This window comes from Pinus tabuliformis, chromosome 2_1 (assembly GCF_031772625.1).
Source record: "Pinus tabuliformis cultivar Carrire ecotype Pingquan chromosome 2_1, CPIR1, whole genome shotgun sequence".
Taxonomy (NCBI): Eukaryota; Viridiplantae; Streptophyta; class Pinopsida; order Pinales; family Pinaceae; genus Pinus; species Pinus tabuliformis.
Genome location: NC_142299.1, coordinates 947,084,218 through 947,106,184, shown reverse-complemented (window position 1 = coordinate 947,106,184; position 21,967 = coordinate 947,084,218). Strand labels below are relative to the sequence as shown.

The window sequence follows — 21,967 nt, the reverse complement described above, 5'->3', positions numbered from 1 at the left end:
TATTGGTCCTAAGTGGTTTTGGTCTGAGGTATTGATAAAGGATCTAAGTATATAAGGAGGATAAGATCAAAGGGCTAAGTGCACAAGTAATGAATATCTTATGAAGTGTTAGATCAAAATCAAATATGCATGTTATGGGTTTCTAATGCTTTGCTTGATCTAGACTAAATATTCACCTGAGCGTTTGATGATGGATGAGATCTAATGATGGATCAGGATCATAATGACTTATCATTATGTGATATGATAATGGATGGGCTAGATATGATTGATAACACATGTTTTATCCTTTATATGTGATGATCTGGGTATGTCTGAAGTCAAGAATTACGACGAAGTGATAAGAAAGTATTTGCAGATCTATACGCTGGTTCGCTTTGGTGAAGGTGCGTATACATGGTGGTTCAGCTCTTCCAAGTATCATATGCAAAAGAAAAGCTTGATGTTCAAGGATGACTGATCTATTAGATCAGTGTTGCTATTTTACTATTGTCTATCAATGAATTCTTCTTAGATATGAAAGTAAAACTGAATGCATAAAGAGTTTGTGTCTCATTGATTAATTGATTGAGAAAGAAGGGTGATCCTTGTTTCTATCTATTTAGAACTTTGTAATATGACATTAGATCTTTAGAATGTCACTGATTGGTATAGTTTGTGGGTAAGAGGTTTTATGATTCAGTATCTTTAGAGGTATATGTAGGTTGGGCAAAAGGAAGTAGTGTATACACGCAAGTTTGCTTGATTAAAGGAGCGTATACATTATGAGACATGCCTTTTGAGGTTACAGTTAGTTCTGGTTGTTGATGCAGTGTTATGGGTTCAGATCTGTGTACTGGTTACAGTGATTTGTCTGTTCTAGTTGATTTATTGAATTTGAATAAGTTTTAATGAATGGGTCATTCAGTTGTGTCAGAGGTTTCAATGATTGATTGTTTTAGTTATATCAGAGATTGATGATTGGGTTTCAGTTATATCAGAGATTGATTGGGTTTCAATGATTGGTTGATGCAGGTGTATTTGATGGTTATATTGTAGTGGTGATTGATTTTGAGCTTCAATGTTACTAATGGGTCCAGTATGAAAATTTGATGAAATGAGGCCTTCATCTGTATTTTTTTGTACCAGGAGCATCCAGTCTGAAAATTTATGAAACGTGGTCCCTGGAGGATACTGAGGGTTGGAGCCTTCAGTTAGGAAGTCGAAGCTTCCTACCAGTAGTGGTTGGTGATTTTATCAGGGGGTTGTATCTCCCAGTAGCAGTTGGATAATGAGTGAAGGTTATAGCCTTTGGTAGGTTGGAGCCTATGTACTAGTAAATATATCGGCTAGTACAAGAACTAGGGGGTTGTATCTCCCTTCTAGAAGAAGCTAGAGAATGATAGAAGGTTGTAGCCTTCTGCAGGTGGGTGTCTATGTATTTGTATGAGTTTACACCAGTACAAGACTATAGAAAGATTTTCTTATTATTAAAAGAATACAGAGACAACAACAGTAGGTGATTTTCACCCACATTGGGTTTCCACCTTAAATATTGGTGTTCATGTGTGTTGCTTATGTGTGATGGTTTATTCTATTATTACTACACATGGTTACCATTTAATGTTTAATAAAGTACTGATGCACTGATTAAAGATCAACATATGATGAATTAACTGAATCATAAGTTCACTGGATATACGTTGGTTGCCTTAAGAATAGTTGCATGCACACGCGAGTTCCCTTCTCTAAAGTAGCATATATAAATATGATTATGGAAATGAAAATGTTATTGATTTGTAAATACTGATTCACCCCCCCTCTTAGTATTATTTCCAACAATTGGTATCAGAGCAGGTCCTTTGGCAGAAGCTTGATTGCTTGAAGGAGATCCGTAGTAACAATGGGAAAGAAGCTAAAGAAGAAAGCACCTCAAAAGAAGAAGACATCTCAAAGGAACTGTGATAGTGAGAGAGGTGATTGGACTTTATGTGGAAGCAACTCTTCAGATTCAGAATCACCTAAGAATGAAGATGAGCAAGAAAAAGAACTATCAGGTAAGTATTTGTTGTCCTTTGGTGATACATTTCTCTGTTCATTTGAAGATAATGAAAGTGACAACGAAACAACTGAATTTGCTCTTATGGGTGAAAGAGGAAGAAATCAAATAGAGGAAGAATTTAAAAATCTCACAGACACAATTAGAGATCAACAAGATCTATTGGACAAAAGGGAGTGTACCTACAAAGAATAGATTACAAGGTTAAAATCTCAGTTAGAGGAAGGAAACAAAGTAAGGAAACAGAACGAGGAAAAGGAAGATCAAAGTCAAAGGTTATAGGATGAAGTGACATCATTGATAAATGAAGTGAATGGAAAGGACAAGAAAACTAAGGAACTTATAGAAAGAACCAACTACTATGAAGGTCTTGAAGCTGTGGTCATTTCTCTAAAAGAAGATCTCAAAAATTCAAATAAGTAGAATGAAGAACTACTCCAAGCATTTGAAGAACAAGAAAATGAAGTTCACGAATTAAGGCAACAAGTGGAAGAAGGAAGAAAAGTTGAAGAAATCATGAAGAAGTAGTATCTTGAAAAGGAAGAGAAATATCAGGTTGAGGTAGATATCCTAAAAGGTAAATTAGAAGAAAAGGATAAACTTTTACGATTTCAAGATAGTACTAAGATTTTGGATGATATTCTTAGTAGTCAAAGGTCTCTGACCATCAAATCTGGTCTTGGTTTTCATGAAATTGTTAGATGTGAATCTAGCTCACAAACTGAAGCAAGGAACTCTAATGCAAAATCCGAAATGCTCAACAAGAACCTAAGAGGTCAACCCCACCAAAAACCAAGGAAAGAAAGTCTTTAAAGAAAATCATTTACTCCTAACTATTGAAGTGATAAACGGTTCTTTCCTCTGATGAATAATGTTGAATGTTTTATATGCCATAATTTTGGACATATTGCAGCCAGATGCAGAGGTAGAATAATTCAAGCTAATAACTGTCACACAGAAAGGTCATCAACTTCTAGGTACTTTAAGGGATATTGTTTTTCTTGCAATATGTTTGGTCACAAATCCATTAACTGCTATAGAGGGGATATGAAACATATAAAACGTTATGCTTGTAACAAGTTTGGGCATATATCAAAAGAATGCAAGAGCGAATTTCGGCCAACATACCAAAAGGAGCAAACATCATCACACTCCAAGGTATGGAAGAAGATGGAAGTACAACTATAAATATGTGGCATAGTTTAGTATACAGACATAACAGACTCAGGAGGAACTGAAAGTATGAAATTTTAGTGTTCTAATTCTCATATGCAATTATCATGAAGACAAGTCGCGTATATATGTGAGTTTGAAGCTTCACAATCGTGTATTTGTTGGTTTGATGAAGAAGTAGTGGGACAGACTCAAAAAAATGATCTTATATGGTTCAAACAATTTTCTGTCTTGATGATTGATGACTATAGTTTGTGGATGTTGTTCAGAAGTTCTTTTCATCCTCATAAGTTGTTGATGACTTGATTTATATCTAATTGATGATTATGCCTTGATATTTCTTAATGATATATGCAATGATCAGATCTGACAGTGAACAGGTGGCACAGGTTCAGGGGGAGAATATGCTATGCTCCTAATATTGAATTGTTGGCATTATGTTTAGAAGTATTTTGTAACTAATGATTCTTATCAATGGTGATGAGGCTTATGTGGCTAAATATTTAAATGATACATCATGCTATGTTACGATTATGAGTTTCCTATGATGATGATACTTGTATTGATTGGGGTTACATAGTTGTTATTCAAATCAGATTTCTGGGTGATTATGGATGACTTTTGATGATGCGGAAAATACATTTATGTTGCTTACATGGTGATCTTCATAAGGACAAGGAGAAGTACAAAGATTGAGTACACAACTTCATTATTTGACGATGAGTCATTCATTTCTTTGATGTTGTTGTCATCATGCCTTCAAAGATGCATAAAGTTCATATGGCGTAGTTATGATGTAGGATTCCTATAGTTCTTGGCTCTCACATGGTTGAGGATTGTTGTTGTTGACAGTATCATGAAAGCTTGATAGATGACTATGAGCTTATGGTTTTCTAGCTACATATTGCTATCTCTTTGATGGAGAAACATTATGTTGGATACATGGCTGATTACTTAAGTTGCATATTGATAAATATTGTTGGTTGGGCAAGAGAATGGTGTTATTACAGGTCTCATGAAGACAGCTATTTGAAGACATGGATATTCGGAGACATGGATTACTTAGTCACATAATGATGATGCCTTCTTACTTTATGATGATATGTTTGATACTCACATATGTTGATTATCATGGTTAATGTTTATCAGATGTGGGAAGTTCCCTAGTGATGATACATGGTTGATATATTGAGGGTTATTGTGGAAATATCATGCAGTTCTTGATAATGATGTTATGATCATAGATGATGACTATGGTGTTTTCACATACATATGATATGATGTGAATGATTTTGTGTTACTGCTTGGAGATATGACATATTCTTAGTTGATTCATGGAAGGTTATGATAAGGCTCTTTCTACTAAGGAAATGAAGTAAGTTGAGTTGATATTTATATGCAACATACTTTGTCACAAGTTGATGATATTTAATTTGTCATATCTTCGGAACTGATGATAGACATATACAGGTTGCGGGTCTGGATGTTTCTCACAGATGCTTATGGTACGGATCATATATGGTGTACGATAGTTGCTGATAACTATCGTGGTCTTGTTTAGATCTTTGGTCTTTGTTATAAATGTCATATATATCACTCGATGAAAAGGTCATATAAAGGCCCATGATGTAATAATATGTCTATGTCTGTCATATTCTTTTAATGAGTCCTTTTGGTCATATGATGTAATTTATACCCCCACTATGCATGGGAAGGATGATGTAATAATTGCTATATTTTAGTCATGTATAAACATTTGGTCTATCCCCACTTGGTTGGCTAGATGAGTCAAATTTGGTATATCCCCTCTTGGTTGGGAGATTGATGTATGTATGAGTCGTTGGTGATAGGAAGGTCATACTCACATAGTTGAGTTATAAAGTCATGTTATTCTTTTAGAAAATATATTTGCAGACTCTGCATGTGCTCAGGGGGAGCATGGACGACATAGTGCATCTCAACATGTACAAAGGGGGAGTTTAATCAGAGGATTCAACTTGTGCCTAGAGGGAACACAATCAATGTTCATATTCAACTTCATATATGGAAGTCTTCATTTTTGTCAACCCTTGGTCCTCCCTTTGCCCTTGATGTCAAAGGGGGAGAGTATTTTGGTGTTGCTTGCTATCTCTAACAGTGTCTACAGCTTACAGTAATCAACACCAACATGGTTTCCATCAAGTCCAAAGGGGGAGATTGTTGGCATTATGATGCATGTGTTGTACTTTATGGAAACCCACTTGTAGCAGAACAACTCACTTGTATATGGTAACTAGATGAATCTATGTAACTAGATGAATCTACAGGAGATATATCAGATGTGACAGAATGCACAGTAGTTGTATTTACAGATGTGACAAAATGCAGGGAAGTTCAAAGGAATCATTTCAGAAGTAATATGAGAAATTACAGTGTAACAGGTCTATTCAGAGCTAATGGGGCATTGGTATAGAAGAACAGGAAGATGGAACTAAGGTATATTGATTAGAATAAAGAAGGTAAAGGAAAAGGTTGATGTAAAGCAGTTTAAGAAGTATATGCAGGTCCACTTAGTCAAAACAACGTATACACGCTGGTCCAAAGAAAAAAAGAGTGTATACGTATAAACACACTCCCACAGGAGGAAAAGCGCGTACATGTTGGAAAACCAAGGTTTTGGTCTGAGGTATTTGGTCCAAGGTATTTGGTCGGAGGTATTAACCCTAGGTATTTGGTCAAAGATATTGCTCCTAAGTGGTTTTGGTCCGAGGTATTGATAAAGGATCTAAGTATATAAGGAGGAGAAGATCAAAGGGCTAAGTGAAAAAGTAATGAATATCTTATGAAGTGTTATAGCAAAAGAAAATATGCATGTTATGGGTTTCTGATGCTTTTCTTGATCTAGACTAAATATGCACCTGAGCGTTTGATGATGAATGAGATCTAATGATGGATCAAGATCATAATGAATTATCATTATGTGATCTGATAATGGATGGGCTAGATCTTATTGATAACACATGTTTTATCCTTTATATGTGATGATCTGGGTATGTCTGAGGTCGGGAATTACATCGAAGTTATAAGTAAGTATTTGCAGATCTATACACTGGATCGCTTTGGTGAAGGTGTGTATACAGGCTAGTTTGGCTCTTCCAAGTAGCATATGCAAAAGAAAAGCTTGATGTTCAAGGATGACTCATCTATCAAATTAGTACTGTTGTTTTACTATTATCTATCAATGAAGTATTCTTAGATTTGAAAGTAAAACTAAACTCATAAAGAGTTTGTGTCTCATTGATTAATTGATTGAGAAAGAAGGGTGATCCTTGTTGCTATCTATTTAGAGCTCTATAATATGATAGTAGATCTTTAGAATGTCACTGATTGGTATAGTTTGTGGGTCAGAGGTTTTATGATTCAATATATTTAGAGGTATACGTAGGTTGGGAAAAAGGAAGTAGCGTATACACACATGCTTGCTTCATTAAAGGAGAATATACATTCTAACACATTCCTTTTGAGGTTATAATTAGTTTTGGTTGTTGATGCAATGTTCTGGGTTCAAATATGTGTACTCATTATAGTGATTTTTCTATTCCAGTTGATTGGTTGAATTTGACTAAGTTTGAATGAATGGTTGATTCAGTTGTGTCAAAGGTTCAGAGGTTTCAGTGATTGATTGTTTCAGTTATATCAGAGATTGATGATTGGATTTTAGTTATATCAGAGATTGATTGGGTTTCAGTGATTGGTTGATGCATATGTATTTGATGGTTATATTGTAGTGGTGATTGATTTTGAGCTTCAATGTTAATAGTGGGTCCAGTATGAAAATTTGATGAAACGAGGCCTTCATTAGTATTGTTGTGTACCAGGAGCATCTAGTCTGAAAAGTTATGAAACGTGGTCCCTGGAGGATACTGCGGGTTAGAGCCTTTAGTGAGGAAGTCGAAGCTTCCTACTAGTAGTTACTGGTGATTTGATCAGGGGTTGGAGCTCCCTTCCAGTAGCAGCTATAGAACAAGTGAAGGTTGTAGCCTTCAGTAGGTCGGAGCCTACGTACTAGTAAATATATCGGCTAGTACAAGAACTATGGGGTTATAGCTCCCTTCCAGAAGAAGCCGGAGAATGAGAGAAGGTTGTAGCCTTCTGCAAGTGGGTGGATACGTATTGGTATGATTTTGCACTAGTACAAGATTGTAAACATATTTTCTTATTATTAAAAGAAGACAGAGATGACAACAGCATGTGATTTTCACCCACATTGGGTTTCCACCTTAAATATTGGTGTTCATGTGTGTTGCTTATGTGTGATGGTTTAATTTGTTATTACTGCACATGGTTACTATTTAATGTTTAATAAAGTACCGATGCACTGATTAAAGATCAACATATGATGAATTAAGTGAATCATAAGTTCACTGGATATACGTTAGTTGCCTTAAGAACAGTTGCATGCACATGCGAGTTCCCTTCTTTGAAGTAGAGTATATTAATATGATTATGGAAATGAAAAAGTTATTGATTTGTAAATATTGATTCACCCCCCCCTCTCAGTATTATTTCCAACAAAGGCTTGGGGGCTGGTGCCTCCTGCAAGTTGGTGCTTGCATAAATATAAGAAGCTGCAAGTTGGTGCTTCACATGGTGCTTCTGGTAAGCTAGATCGGGATCTAAAAAAAGAGCGAGTTGGTGCTTTCTGTGAGTGGTGGCTCACAAAATGTATTGATGTAATAGACTAGGTGCTCTTATTTTACATCGGTAACAACAACAAGCTTTTGTGGTTTTTTTCCGAAAGGGTTTCAATGTAAAAACCCTGTGTCTCATTTGTATGATACTCATGGTCTGTATGCTTGTATGTTGATTTCATGTTGCTTCCATATTACATATTGTTGTTGATTATATGGATGGGTGCTAATCTTGAATAAGAAAAGTAAATTGGCATAAAAGTTTAAAATTAAATTTAATACTAATTCAACCCCCCTCTTAGTATTATCATTGTTTCCAACAATAGCCACCTTCCTTCAGGAATAACTTAATCGCTAGAAGGTAGATCAAAGGGAAACAATGGATAATCGACCTTGGCTAACAACAGAAGGAGTTCCATTCTTATAAAAATCATGCCATGAGCTTTGGTATGAAATATGAAAGGCTAGAATGGAAGCCTATTTGATGTGCCTGGATGCTGATATGTGTATATCTGTAGTGTATAGAGAAAAGAATGAGCATAATGAAAAATCCATGGAGGTCATCATGAAAGGGCTAGCTAAGGTAGATGCTGATAAATTGAGGCATTGTGTGTCAACAACAGAAGTGTTGGACAAGTTGCAATGTCTGTATGGTGGAGATAGCCATGTGGTTCAGGAAGAGGCTGAGGAGCCCTGTTGCTCTAGAAATGAACCAAAACATGGAGAAGTTTATGCTCATCACACTCCTGTTGATGAGGAAGAAGTCTCAGAAGGGAGATCTTGCTGCTCAGGAGGTAATCTATTGATGTGTGATAAGTGCAAAGAGATAGGTTCTTGATTATCTAGATGTACATGTGTATCATTTGAAGATAGAAATAACTATGCATCTAGTAATTATGATGAATATAGATCCACTTTAGTAGCAATAGCAAAGTAGGAATCCTTAGAGGAAGAAGAGAGGTTCTCGGTGTGCTCATCTGTTGGGATAGGGTCCCCCGGGGTTAAATTTTGGCATTTACTTTTTGTACAATTGTAAAGTCTCCGCATTTTAAGGAAGCAGAGCATGAAGGTAATAAGAGTCAAAGGGGCTATAGTCCCTTAGGTTGCTAGAAGATAGGAAGTTTTGAGACCTGCTAATTGGCCGTAGACCATGGTATTGTAAAAACAAAGGCTATATATAGAAGAGTCATAGCGAGTCTAGAAGGTAACTCATTGATAAAAGATAATTGTATGGGAAAGTAAGCTAAGGTAGGAAAGTTTGTTTCGTGTACTTAGGCGAATGGGAACACTCCTACAACTGAGTGCGTGGAGACCTTGGTAAGTCTAGAGGCAAAGTGTGTGGGCCCCTGTAGCTAAGGGCGCAGGGAAGAAGAGTCTGTACCTAAAAGAATACATCTAATAAAGATAGTTTTGATCCATAAATTGTGCATCTATGTATCTGTATTTACTTCTGTAGTTTTTTTATTTTTTCTCTGTATCTGAAGTTATATGAATGAATGCTTATCTAATGCAAAAAAGTAGTAGATCAGTATAATTTATAGATGTTATGAATGTTTGTTGAACTTCGTGAAGGTATAGATTCTACTTATGTGAATTACTGCAATTATCTGTTTCAAAAGGGTTAGGGTTCATGAAGACAAAACTAAGCCGTAGAAGTTGCAGGAACCCATCACACAAACATATGGATGTAGAAACTTGATTCTATCATCCCCCAATACTACTTTGGGTGAGACTATAGCCTGTGCTATGCGGGTTGTTCGCGAAAGGGGCCAACAATTTAGGGCTTTGTTGGTTGGTGTAGAACTTTGAACCTGGGCCAAGGCCCATCAAGCCAAAAAATGGTTCCATTTCTGGGACTGAGATCTATCCGAGGAATATGTTATAAGTGGTTCCCCAGTAAGAAAGAAATTAAAAAGTGGATAGATCGGAAACTACATGCGTTTTCACCTCAGGAAAACAAGGATCCGCGTCTGTCAAAAGAAGAGTGGTTGAATAAATACCTATTTCTAGATGAGCATGATATATTCTTCTGCTCTTTCCCCTGTAAATATCATGAGTGGCTATCCAAATTGGCAGATAGTTAGGGTACGTGGAAGCTTGACGACCCTATTGTGTGGACCCCAGAACTAGTGAAGCACTTGGAGGCTTCAGAAAACAAAATTGCACGCGCTGTCAACCACTAGATCAATAGTATTGTGGGCGGATTCATTACTAAGTTCGCAATCGATAAATCCACTAGTTAAAGTGAAGTAGAGTGCAGGTTTTCAAGGGACCAAGAGGTAAGTACCTGAAATCCCTGAAGACTTGGATTAAGATGTTATTGTGCAAAAAGTGGGTTTCCATTTTAATGTTTTGGAAAACACGAAGTGGGAGAGCATTCAAAAGGAACCTAGATTCAGGCTCTGCATATAGTCCACTGTTGGGATTGTCTGGTAGGGACAACGAAGGTAGTATTATGAAGACACCACGAAGTGCACTGCAGTTCGTAAGCCACGGTATCACAAGGATACCTCATCCATCCAGTCCACCTCCACCCCACCTCCACCCCACACACCTACACCTTTGCCTCCACCTCCACCTCCATCATTTAACATGGAAAACACGATGAAGATGCCTGTATTTAAGGGTCTGGGAACTGAAGACCCTGAGCAATTTTGGTTCATCATAGATGCTATATGGAAGGCACAACAAATCACTAATGACGATATGAAGAAATCATAGTTGGTCACAATGCTATAAGACAGAGTGTTGAGTTGGTATATCAAGTTTTGCTAAGGAAAACCCAATGTGAAAATGTTAAAAACACACCAAGTGTTGAATAATGAAATTAAGAAACCCAAGTCACAAGCCCAGTTAGTAATGGAGTTCAAAGAGATCCAACATAGGGTAAATGAGTCTACATGAGATTTTGATCAAAGGTTGAAGTGACTGATTCAACAGGCTAACATGAGAATTATAGATGATCAACATAGAGAGTAGTACATTGCTTATCTCCTATCTCATCTGAGATTACCACTGTCACAATAGAAAATAGGAATGCAAGCTAAAGCCTTGGAGATTTCCATGAGATTGGAGGCTTCACATGTGCATGATACAAATCTGGGGGTACAATAGATTTAGTCACAACTAGCCATCCTGCACCTGGAGTTACGTAGCCTTAAGAAGGGAAAGGAAGTCCAACACGAGGTGCACGTGGAAGTTTGGTGCCTGAAATGTAAAGGCCATGGTCATGATAAGGACCATTGCCTAGTCTATCAGAATTACCTTATTGGGGGAGGTCCTATTCCCCTGAAGACAGAAAACACCGCTGGGCCAAGCACAAGAGTAGCCTTATGGTGTGTTATCTGTTTAATCTCTGGGAAGCACGCGACTGATAATTTTCATCTCCTGCAAAAGTTTATGCAAACTCCACAACAACTATTTTGTGCTTTCTGCAAATCGGTTGGGCATGATGAGAGAAATTGCTGAATCTATGAACTGATGATGGAGCGAACCCCTACATATAGGATGTAGGAAACAAATCAGTTTCAGGATTAAGGCGCGAGTGCAGCGCGCTGAGGATTCCAAGGCTGAGGAAGAGGACGAGGAGGAGGAGGAGATTGAAGGGGTCACAGACAAGTTATTTGTTACAATTTTAGAGAGGCAGTTCATTTTTCATGCGACTGTCAGAATATGATGCACCCCTCTTATTAGTATTGTTGCCAATTTGACCATGTTATAGAAGATTTCCTAGTCCTTATAGAAAAGATGCAGGAAAAGAAAGAATAAACACCTATGCAAAATATCCAAATGATGAGAGCGGTGCCTTGCGAAGAGGAGCCTATCATCAATATTGTGACACGAAGTGGTATAGCCACTAGAGAAGATAAATGAAAGCAACCGGAAGCTGAAGGATGGGTATGAAAGGTTGCTGAGAAGGAAGTTTGGTTTGCAAAAGGCTCTACATCAGGAAGTCAGGAGAAGTCTGGCGAAACAACAGTGTGAAGAATGTAGACCCTTCACTGTTAGCAACCTTTCTGAAAACTTGCATGAAGCTTTTACGAGATAGAAAGGTGGTAGAAGGGCTACAAGAGTTGATTGATAATTGTACGGGTAAGATTAAAAATCCTCCAGAATAGTGCACAGTATGTAAAGTCAGCAAAAGAAAGAAGTGAACACATCGCGAGATGAGACTAATTGCGTAGATTGGAGAGTATGAAATGGATCAGGTAATTCTCGATCTAGGGTCTGATGCGAATGTTCTACCAAATCAAACATGGGAAAGAATGGGAAGACCTGTGCTACAATGGTCTCCTATCCAGCTATGCATGGCAAACCAACAAAAGATCATTCCCATGGGGCGCCTGTATGGGGTCATGGTAGATATTGAAGGAGCGAGTGCCCTAGCTAACTTTGAAGTGATCGAAATAGTTGACGATAGTAACCCTTACCCTACGCTACTAGGAATTGATTTGGCCTTTGATATGGATGTGATTATTAATCTTAAGAATCGCAAAATGATGTTCGAAAGAAAGGAGCTCCAAGTTATTGTTCCATTGGATCCAACTAAAGGTACGCGATATACGAAAATGGTCTGCGATTATAATGAAGAGGACAATATTGACCAGATCTACAAGATCATTACGTGTGATGAGGACTGGATCAATCCTACAACGGATGGATGGATCACATGGGATAGGGATAGTTCCTACACTTTAGATTCTGATGAGGAGCCTGAGAATTGGCATAACCGATTACATGAAGTCTCATCACTACGTTGTAATATGTTGAAAAAATCACTTTGATGCATATCCACTGATGTATAGAATTGGCTTTATTATGATGGTTTAGAAGATGCTAATTTTTTTCTGGATAAGTTTGAAAGGCACATGCCAGAAGAGCATCAATTCCAAGTGCTAGATCTAGCACTGCGAGCTATGCCTTCCCATTGGTGGGGTACGCATAAGGACAACTTCACCGATTGGAAAGAATACAAGTGAATGATGAAGTTGAGGTTTAGGTACACCAATACCTGTATGTCAGAGAAATACACTAGGAAGGATGATCCATCCAAACATTTGGCATGGTGGAATAAAGCATGGAGAGAGGAACCACAGTTGGAATGGGTTAACAACTTTTGTCACACTTTGGATACCATCCCAATGAACTGGTACCAGGAAACTGAGCTGCGACATGGGATGGTTGAATGGGATATCCTGAAGGATATTTTCCCATTAACTTTCAGCTCTGAATATGGCTTTGAATGTATTGATGAGGCGCTCCAAGAAATTAAAGCAACAATCTTCAAAATACCTAAGGAACCGGTAGAATGGGTTCAACTAGATTGGAATATGCAGCTGCGTCATGCACTGTAATGTTATAATGTGACTATAGAAGAAATCGAATAAGACCCTTGAAACATTAGTATTCTCGAGTCCGAAGGATAGCACGAGGTTGAGGGACCTAAGGTAGCAATCCCCGACATATCAAAGCCTTTAAAGACCAAGCAGGTAAATATTGGATTGGATGGGAAACTAAAGTTTGCTAAGATAGGTGACTATTGGGATGAAGATACAATTGATAAGGTCACAGAGCTGGTGTGCTAGTATCAGGACTTGTTTTCCACCAAGTTCTATGATCTAAAAGGGATAGTAGGGGATTTGGGTGTCATTAAGATTACTTTGAAGCCAGATGCGAAGCCTATAAAGAATTTCCCCTACTGAATAAATCCTAAATATATGGAAAAGGTGCGGAAGGAGTTGGATAAAGTGTTGGAGGCTGGGATCATTGAACCTGCGGAGGAATTAGTTTGGGTGAGTTCCATGGTAGTCCAATGAAAGAAGAAATAGGATGAAATTTGGATATGTGTATACCTGAGGAAGTAAAATGATGTGTGCATCCATGACCCATTCCTAATGCCATTTATAGATGAGGTATTGGAGAATGTTGGAGGGTAGGAAGCCTACTCGTTCACTCATGGGTTCTCAGGGTACCATTAGATCAAGAGCGCGCCGGAGGATCGTAGTAAGACCACCTTCGCGACTAAATGGGGTTGTTTTCAATATACGGTAATGCATTTTGGGTTGAATAATGCGCTTGCGATCTTTTCAAGAGTGGTACTTGAGGCTTTTAAGGAATTTATCCATAAATTATTAGATGTCTACTTTGATGACTGGACCATATTTGGGTTAGTAAAGTTCCATGTTGATAGTATGCGACATATGCTAGATACCTGTCGAAGACATCAGATCGCCTTTAACCTGAAAAAGTTCATCTTCTACGTACCATGATGATGCCATGTGAATTGCTAGGAACATGTTAAGTATATAGCTAACGTATGGAATATTGCTGGGTCATGTGGTTTGTAAGCAGGGATTGATGGTAGACCCTGCCAAGATAATTGTTATTGTTAATTTGGAGGCCCCAAAGAACGTGAAACAGTTGCATGCAACGTGGGGGCATAATAGGTATTATAGAAATTTTATCAAGGCATATGCACAAATAACTGCGCATATGGAAAGACTGTTGAAGAAGGACACAACATTCTGCTAGGACGAAGATTTCTAGAGAAGTTTAGACATTTTGAAGAAGAAAATGGTCATCGCGCCCATTCTGGTGTTCTCGGATTGGAAAAAGGAGTTTCATGTTCATGTGGATGCATCCTATATTGTGCTAGGTGTGGTACTGACCTAACCAGGCAAAGGAGATATTGATCATTCTATAACATTTGCGAGTAGGAAATTATCAAAGGCATAGAAGAACTACTTGACTACAAAGCGTGAAGGACTAGCAATGGTGTACGTGCTACAAAATGTTCGGCAATATCTATTAGGAGCACACTTCAAAATGTATACATACCATTCTACGCTAAAATACCCAGTCAATAAGCCTGTGTTGGGGGGCAAGATCTGCAGATGGTTGTTTCTATTCCAGGAATATGATTTTGAGGTGATCATGAAGCCCGGACGCCTGAATGATGGTCCTAATCACCTATCTAGGATTGAGACTAGTGATGAGCCTACAAGTATAGAAGAAGGGTTTTGGGATGCACAATTCTTTGTTGTTCGTGTTGCAGACGATCACTTTGCAGATATAATTTAGTTTTTGTCTACAAGAATAGCCCCAGAAAGATATTCGAAACAATGGGAGAAGGAATTAGTGGTTTGAGCGATTGAATTCTTTGTGATCACTAGACACTTATGCAAAATGTGCTTCGATGAGATACTGCGCAGATATGTCCTAGAGTACGAACGACCAAGCAATCTTGCAGAAGTGCATGAAGGAGTAGCAGGAGGACATTATGAAGGCAGAGTGACTACGCCGAAGATCCTACGTGCAGGACTTTTGTGGCCAACAGTGAATAAGGACTTGAAGGCATATTATAGGGCGTGCAATACTTGTCAGAGGATGGGGAGACCATCGCAAAGGGATGATTTTCCATTAAATCTGCAAATAACCTTACAGGTGTTCGATAAATGGGCGATCGACTTTTTGGGACCGATTCAACCACCAGGGCAAAAGATCAGGGTATAGTACATTATTACAACAACTAAATACTTGAAAGGATAGGTGGAGGCAAAACTAGTAAAGGACTGTAGCGCAACTACCACTGCAAAGTTTATCTTTGAGTTTATTTTGTCCTAGTTTGGCTGCCCTAAAATCTTAATGAGTGATAGGGGCACACACTTCTTAAATGAAACAATTGCTGCGATGCTTGAGGAATTCCAAGTATATCATCAGAAGAGTATGCCATATCACCTTCAAGCTAATGGTGCAGTAGAAGCCTTCAAAAAAATCTTGGAGAGTGCCTTGACCGAGGTTTGCAATGCAAAGAGAAATGACTAGGATGTGCGCATACCAGCAGTCCTTTGGGTGTATAGGACCACTTGTAAAAAGTTGATAGGCCAAACCCCTTTCCGACTTGTATATGGACAGGACGCTGTAATTCCCATGAAATACATTGTGTCAAGTCTATGGATTGCAGCATTAACAAATATGGCTGGTCACGATAATATGAAGGAGTGTCTTGCATAACTGCTAGAACTGGAAGAAGATCGTTTCTTAGTAGGATTTCATCAATAGATGTAAAAGAATCATGAAAAGGCATGGCATGATCGCCATATTAAAAAACTCACCTTCCAAGTTAATGATATGATATTGTTATATGACAACAAATTTACAAAATTCTTGGGGAAGTTTCAAATGCATTGACTGGGACCCTATATTGTAAAATAAATTACAGATGGTGGTGTTGTTCAACTCGAGAAGCTGAACGACAAATTATTTATGGGAAAAATCAATGGCAGTCTCCTGAAGTCATATAGGGGTGATTCCACCCCTCCGCAATGACTATATGATGGCAAAGTAGTCTTAGTACTCCAGGAAACTGCAAGGAAGTACAAGACTATAAACTACACTACCCAGAAATGGGAAGGCTAAAGTAAGGGGGTTGCGCGATGGAGGGAAGTAAGGCGCAAGGGGGGAGCTACGCTATAAGGCCTGGTGCCATGCTACTTGGTAAAAAAGTGACCGTTACAAGCCCTGCAGATGATTGGATGGTCAGATTTATATTGGAAGGTGCGAGGAAGACCCATTTATGGAGCATATCTTTGGAAATCTACTACCAAAGATACATTAATGATAGGAAATATGAGGGGATGGTTGGATTTGAATTCAAAGAGTCCGTCTTAAGATTTTGTGCCAAGACGAGTGTTGTATGTCTGAGAAAGTTTGGGAGGAAATTTTGTCACAACCAGATTTCACTAACTTGCATGATTGGCACAGTAAGATAATATTTGACAGGATGACTGCAACTCCCCCTGCGATGGAAGCAATGCCATCTGTCCCTGCGGGATTTCTGACTATGGCACCTAGGTCTCCCAGACCTAATCCTTTTGTTCCTTAGCCATCTACTTCCAAGGTGACATACAAGAAGCAGAAGAAGCTGCAACATATCCCGATGAGGCAGTCATCGTAGATTAACGCCATGAAAATCCACCAAAAGGGGAAGATGGATCAATCTTAGCAGCTGCCTAAGCCAATGGAATTGGAGAAGAAAGAACTACGTTGAGGCATATAAGAGATTGAGTTTGAGGGGGGTGAGCCAATGACTTGGTTGCTGAAGTATATCCCCCTACGTAAGGCCACAACTAAAGCACCTAAAGATCCCGACAATGAAAAATTCATGGTGTCTACACCACTGTTGTGGGAGTAAGTGGTGTTTGAGGGCGCATTTTTGGCCTGTATATTGACCCTCAAAATGGAATATTGGGACTTAGGGGACCACGAGAAGTTCCTTCAGCTGGAACCAACCAAATGCATGCCCAAGGTATACTATGAATAAACAAAGGTTATGCGGTTGGAGCCGATGATATGGGTCGCTAGTGTTGGGGCCATGGGGCTCCTGAACATGATTTTGGTGCCACATTTCAGACGCACCAACATAAACACCATTTTTTTATGGAAATTACTCACATTAGTGGACGATGGGTATCTCTGGCTAGGAGAACCCATCTTGATCACAAACATGTTGCTCCACTGGATCACCTTGCTGCCATACCAAGTGGATCTGGCAGAGGCATTTGGGGGAAAAATGCAGGAGAAGAAACTCGTGAACCAGATGAAGATATTTGCAGGCAAGATCATGCGAAAGTGCCCCGCAAATGAAGTTCTAACCCCCGTCATTTCTTTGGTTGCGTAGTGCGCCAAAGGCGTCTAGTATAACTGGGCTCAATACTTGTATAAGGAATTCTTAGAGAACTATAGGGAGGCCCATGATGAGGGTAAGAAGTTTCATTACACTTGGTTGCTATTGCTGATAGAATTGGTGGCTTGGAGGACTCCGGAAGACAGTCAATTTCCTCCCCATGAGTCAAACCTTCTAGAGGCAACGAAGTTCGCTTTGATCTAGGATACAAAGGACCCTGCATGAGTCATGGAGACAAAGATATTTTTGGTCCTATTTGAAATAGATCTGCGGAAGGTGATTTTCCAGAGGCCGAGGTTGTCACCCACACTGTACACCCAGTACGAGCCCCTCACTGAATTGAAGAAAAATTTCCACAACCTCTATGTTCATGCAAGGAGGGATCCCTAGAAGGCATGGCACAAGTTACCTTACTTGGTGGCTGAGGAAGACGTAGCAGAGGTCGTGGGCAAGTGGCAAGGTGAATGGCTAACACCATCATATGCAAGCAAATGTATAAGTAAGGTTGCGGAGGATACCACTACACAGACGACAACAACAGAGAAACAAAAGGAAGCCCAGAAGGCCTTTGCCCAGGAGAAAGTTAAGGTGCGAAAAGAGGCTGCAGTGCTAGAGAAAAGGAAGCGGCAGAAAAAGAATGAGCAGCCCAAGCATGGACAACGTCACAGGCCACCATCAATGTTGAAGAATCTAATACATAGGAAACATCAGAACACGAAGAGATAGAGGAAGAAGAGGGAGGGCGTGTTGAGCTAGAAACCCCCTTCATGGTAAAGAAATGAAAGAAACAGACATCCACGGGGTCATAGAAGAAACAGAAGTCTGACCGATCATCTGGGGTGACCCCTTTAGTTCTTATTGAGGGGGACTTGGATGAGATCGACGACATGGTTTGGGACACCAAAATCGACCTTTGGAGCCATTTTGAAGACCAATACCAGTAGGCACTAGGAAAGGTTCAGCGGGACCTATGTGAGCTGCAAATCCAGACAGGCAGGTTAAAGGCGGGCGTGGGTTAGGTGAGGGAGGTACAAGCAAGCCCGAATCAAGTGAGCACAATAGTTTTGGACACAAACAGAACCTTGGATCTCTCTGTAGTTCAATTACGCGATGGAGCCCTGTGCACTGAGACAGGAGAGGCCAGCAACCAGCTACTACAGATCAAGAATTTGGACCTAAACATTGTGGCACTCCCTATCCAGACCCTACATGAGCTTCAGAAAGGGGTATCTGATGAGTTGCAGATTAGGGATTAGTGCGCACTGTTGGTTATAAGTGAAGTCAAAATTAACAACCAACATATTTTCGAAGAGAAGGCGTAACACTGAAGGAAAAAGAGGAAATCACCACATAGAGCCAACAATTGGAAGTAACCATTGCATAGGCTTGTAATGAGCTGCCAGAACTCAACATTTCAGCTGAAGTAGCTTCCATGGAGAAGATCCAAAAGATGGTCACTACAGTAAAGGAGTTTAAGGATGAAATTGGCTGCGTTCAATTTGAGCTGCAGCTATAGATATCAGAACTACAGTTAAAACTAGAGCGCACAATTCCTTCGGAGGTTCGAGAGTAGCGCAAAGATGCAATCAAAGAGGGAATGGCCACTTTAAAAGAAGCAGTCAAGGGCTACACTGAGATGTTTGAGCAAGCCATGGAGTTATGGACCTCATTGCAGGAGGATCCGACTTTGTAGAAGTTTGGCATGAAAATTAGTGAAAATTAGAGGCAGTTCGATGAGATCCGATTGAATGCGCGAACACTAGCGCTAATACAATAGTTCACATGGTTGCAGGAAGGAAAGAAATACATAATGAAATTGATGAGTTGCGCTGAAAGGTAGCAATTCTCACTGCACGAACCTAGCCATGGATAGTGTTAGAGTCGGTCTGGTCATCCCTCCGTCAGAGATCATTTCTCTTATTGCATTTCATTTTTAGGTGTCTCATTCCACTCATTCATTTGCATTCCATTAGGGGCATGAAATTATCTGACGGAAGGGTCTCACTACTCATTTCCCTCATGTTTGTACCTACTGGGTTGGTCAAAATTTATCAAAGTTCATCAAAGTTGATTTACAGCCATAGAAGGTATTTTGGTCAAACAGAGTCATTTCAGTTTCTAGGTCTAGGGTTTGGTCTTCAGAATGTCAAATAATACCCACAGGTCATGAGGATGTCTTCAATAAGTTTTCATTCCAAAATTCTTATCATCAATAATGCTCAAGGATGTTTCTTCTTCAAAACTCTGTTTTGAAGAAGAAATCGTCAAATTAATTGTTTCTAATAAGTATGTATTTTTGAAGAAGAAATCGTCAAATTAATTGTTTGTAATAAGTATGTATTTTTAAAGTCCTCCATCATGAAGTACTTCAAATGTAGCCCCTGGTCTTCCTTTGTCAAGACATGCCGCCATCCCTGCAAAACAAATCAACCAAAAAGCCATCGTTTTAGCCAAAAAATCAAAGGGAAGAAATGCCAATTCTGCAACATTACAAAAATGGGTCTTTACAAAGCAAAGGTCAAAGCTATGACTTTATATAAATATTTCTATGTTTATCAATGCCATTTGCACTCAAGAGGTCGATTGAAGTCAAAGTTTAGTGGTGAGAGGGCGATTTTCAAAGCCAAGACAATGTTTAGAGTCCGCGCGGCGCATTGGGTTAGAGTGCGGTGCACATAGGCCATGCGATGCATTGGGCACACTTCCACAGTGCATTTTTCCTCTGGCGCGGTGCATCCAGGAGATGCGGCGCACTAGGTGTGCACACGGCGCACAGGGTCAACAGGCTAAAAAATCATCATCATTGTTCCAAAATCAAACTAGTTCATCTTTATTGCTCCAAGAGCAAGAAGACCAAGACAGGTATTGCTATTATCGACAACAAAAAGCATGATGATCCAGAGAGTCTGTGTGGAGAAAGGTGCCTAAATTTATTGACAAGTACAGAGTGCACACCTGAGTATTTCCCTTGTGGAGATCGCTACAAAAACCAACGATTTCAGCGATGTGAATACGTGAAGACAAAATTATTCAAGACAGATGGACGTGGATGGGGTCTTCTCGCAGACCAAGATATCAAGACTGGCCAGTTTGTTATTGAATACTGTGGGGAAGTCATTTCTAGAGAAGAAGCCAGGAGACGATCTCAGGCTTATGAAGCTGCAGGGTTGAAAGATGCATTTATCATATCTCTTAATAAGTCTGAATTAATTGATGCCACTAGAAAAGGTAGCATTGCTCGATTCATTAACCATTCTTGTGAACCAAATTGTGAAACTCGGAAGTGGATAGTACTTGGAGAAGGTCGGGTTGGAATTTTTGCAGAGCGGGACATCCCTTGTGGAACATAGTTATCATATAATTATAAGTTTGAGTGGTATGGTGGTGCCAAGGTTCGATGTCTATGTGGAGCACCATCTTGTTTTGGGGATTTCTTGGAGCAGGCCAACATCGTGGTTTCGTTGAATAACTGACAGTCAAACAAATGATATCCATTTGCGATTTCATAATATTTGCCAAACATACAAGGAGTTCTTTGTCAAAATTAACATAATTTAGTGCCCTGTTTGGAAAAGTTCGTTGCATAAGTGTCTAGTCATAACCCATCAAAAGTATTTGACCTCCAGCAAGGCTTGAAAAATGTCCTAGGTGGCAGTCATTGCAATACTTGGGCATTCGATTCATCTTTAGATTTAAAGAACATATGTGGCGGATTTGACCCATATTTTAGCATTAAAATATTGGAGACCTTTTCCCAATTTCTGTAAAGTGGCAAACACATCTCCAGAAATTTGAGGGCAGTTGTGTAGGAATGTGCAAAGTGGCATTCAAGAAGTAGAGTTTTTAGGCCTAAAATCAGCAACTACACGATTCTAGGCTCAAAATTTAGCAAAGAAATAGGATTCGATTACCTATTTTGACTTCAGTTATGATTCAAAGGGTCTACGCTACAGTTTCTGCCTACTCATTGGTCATCAAACAGATTTCACATGTAACACTGCTCCTTTTCAGAACAGATGGCTGGCTCTTCATCTTTTGTTTGTTAATGATGATTAAATAATCCCTCATTTTTGGTCGATCTGTTTTCTCATAGTGGAGTTTATTTATTGTATTGAAAATCATTTGTAAGGGGTCTGAGTTCTGGGAAAGGTGTGGAAGAAAAACTTAGCGCTTCACTGTACAGTTTGGCCAGGAGATTAATAAAATGATGCAACTCTGATTCATGAGATTCATGTGGTATGAGTTTAGCATATGTTTCTTCTTTCTGTTTCATGTATCTTGTTATGTTTTACTGTCCATTCATGATCATTTCCAGTTGAATGCTTTAAAGTAAGAAAGGTAGAATCCAGTTTACTGCTCTGCCTTGGGAAGGCATTCATGCTTTGTGTCTCTTCTTCTATT

The 21,967-nt window shown here is 39.2% G+C and overlaps 1 pseudogene; it reads left to right on the top strand.

Annotated features, from left to right (window-relative positions):
• Window positions 1-20,253: 20,253 nt before the first annotated feature.
• Window positions 20,254-21,035, top strand: LOC149203773 (histone-lysine N-methyltransferase ASHH1 pseudogene; annotated as a pseudogene).
• Window positions 21,036-21,967: the final 932 nt, after the last annotated feature.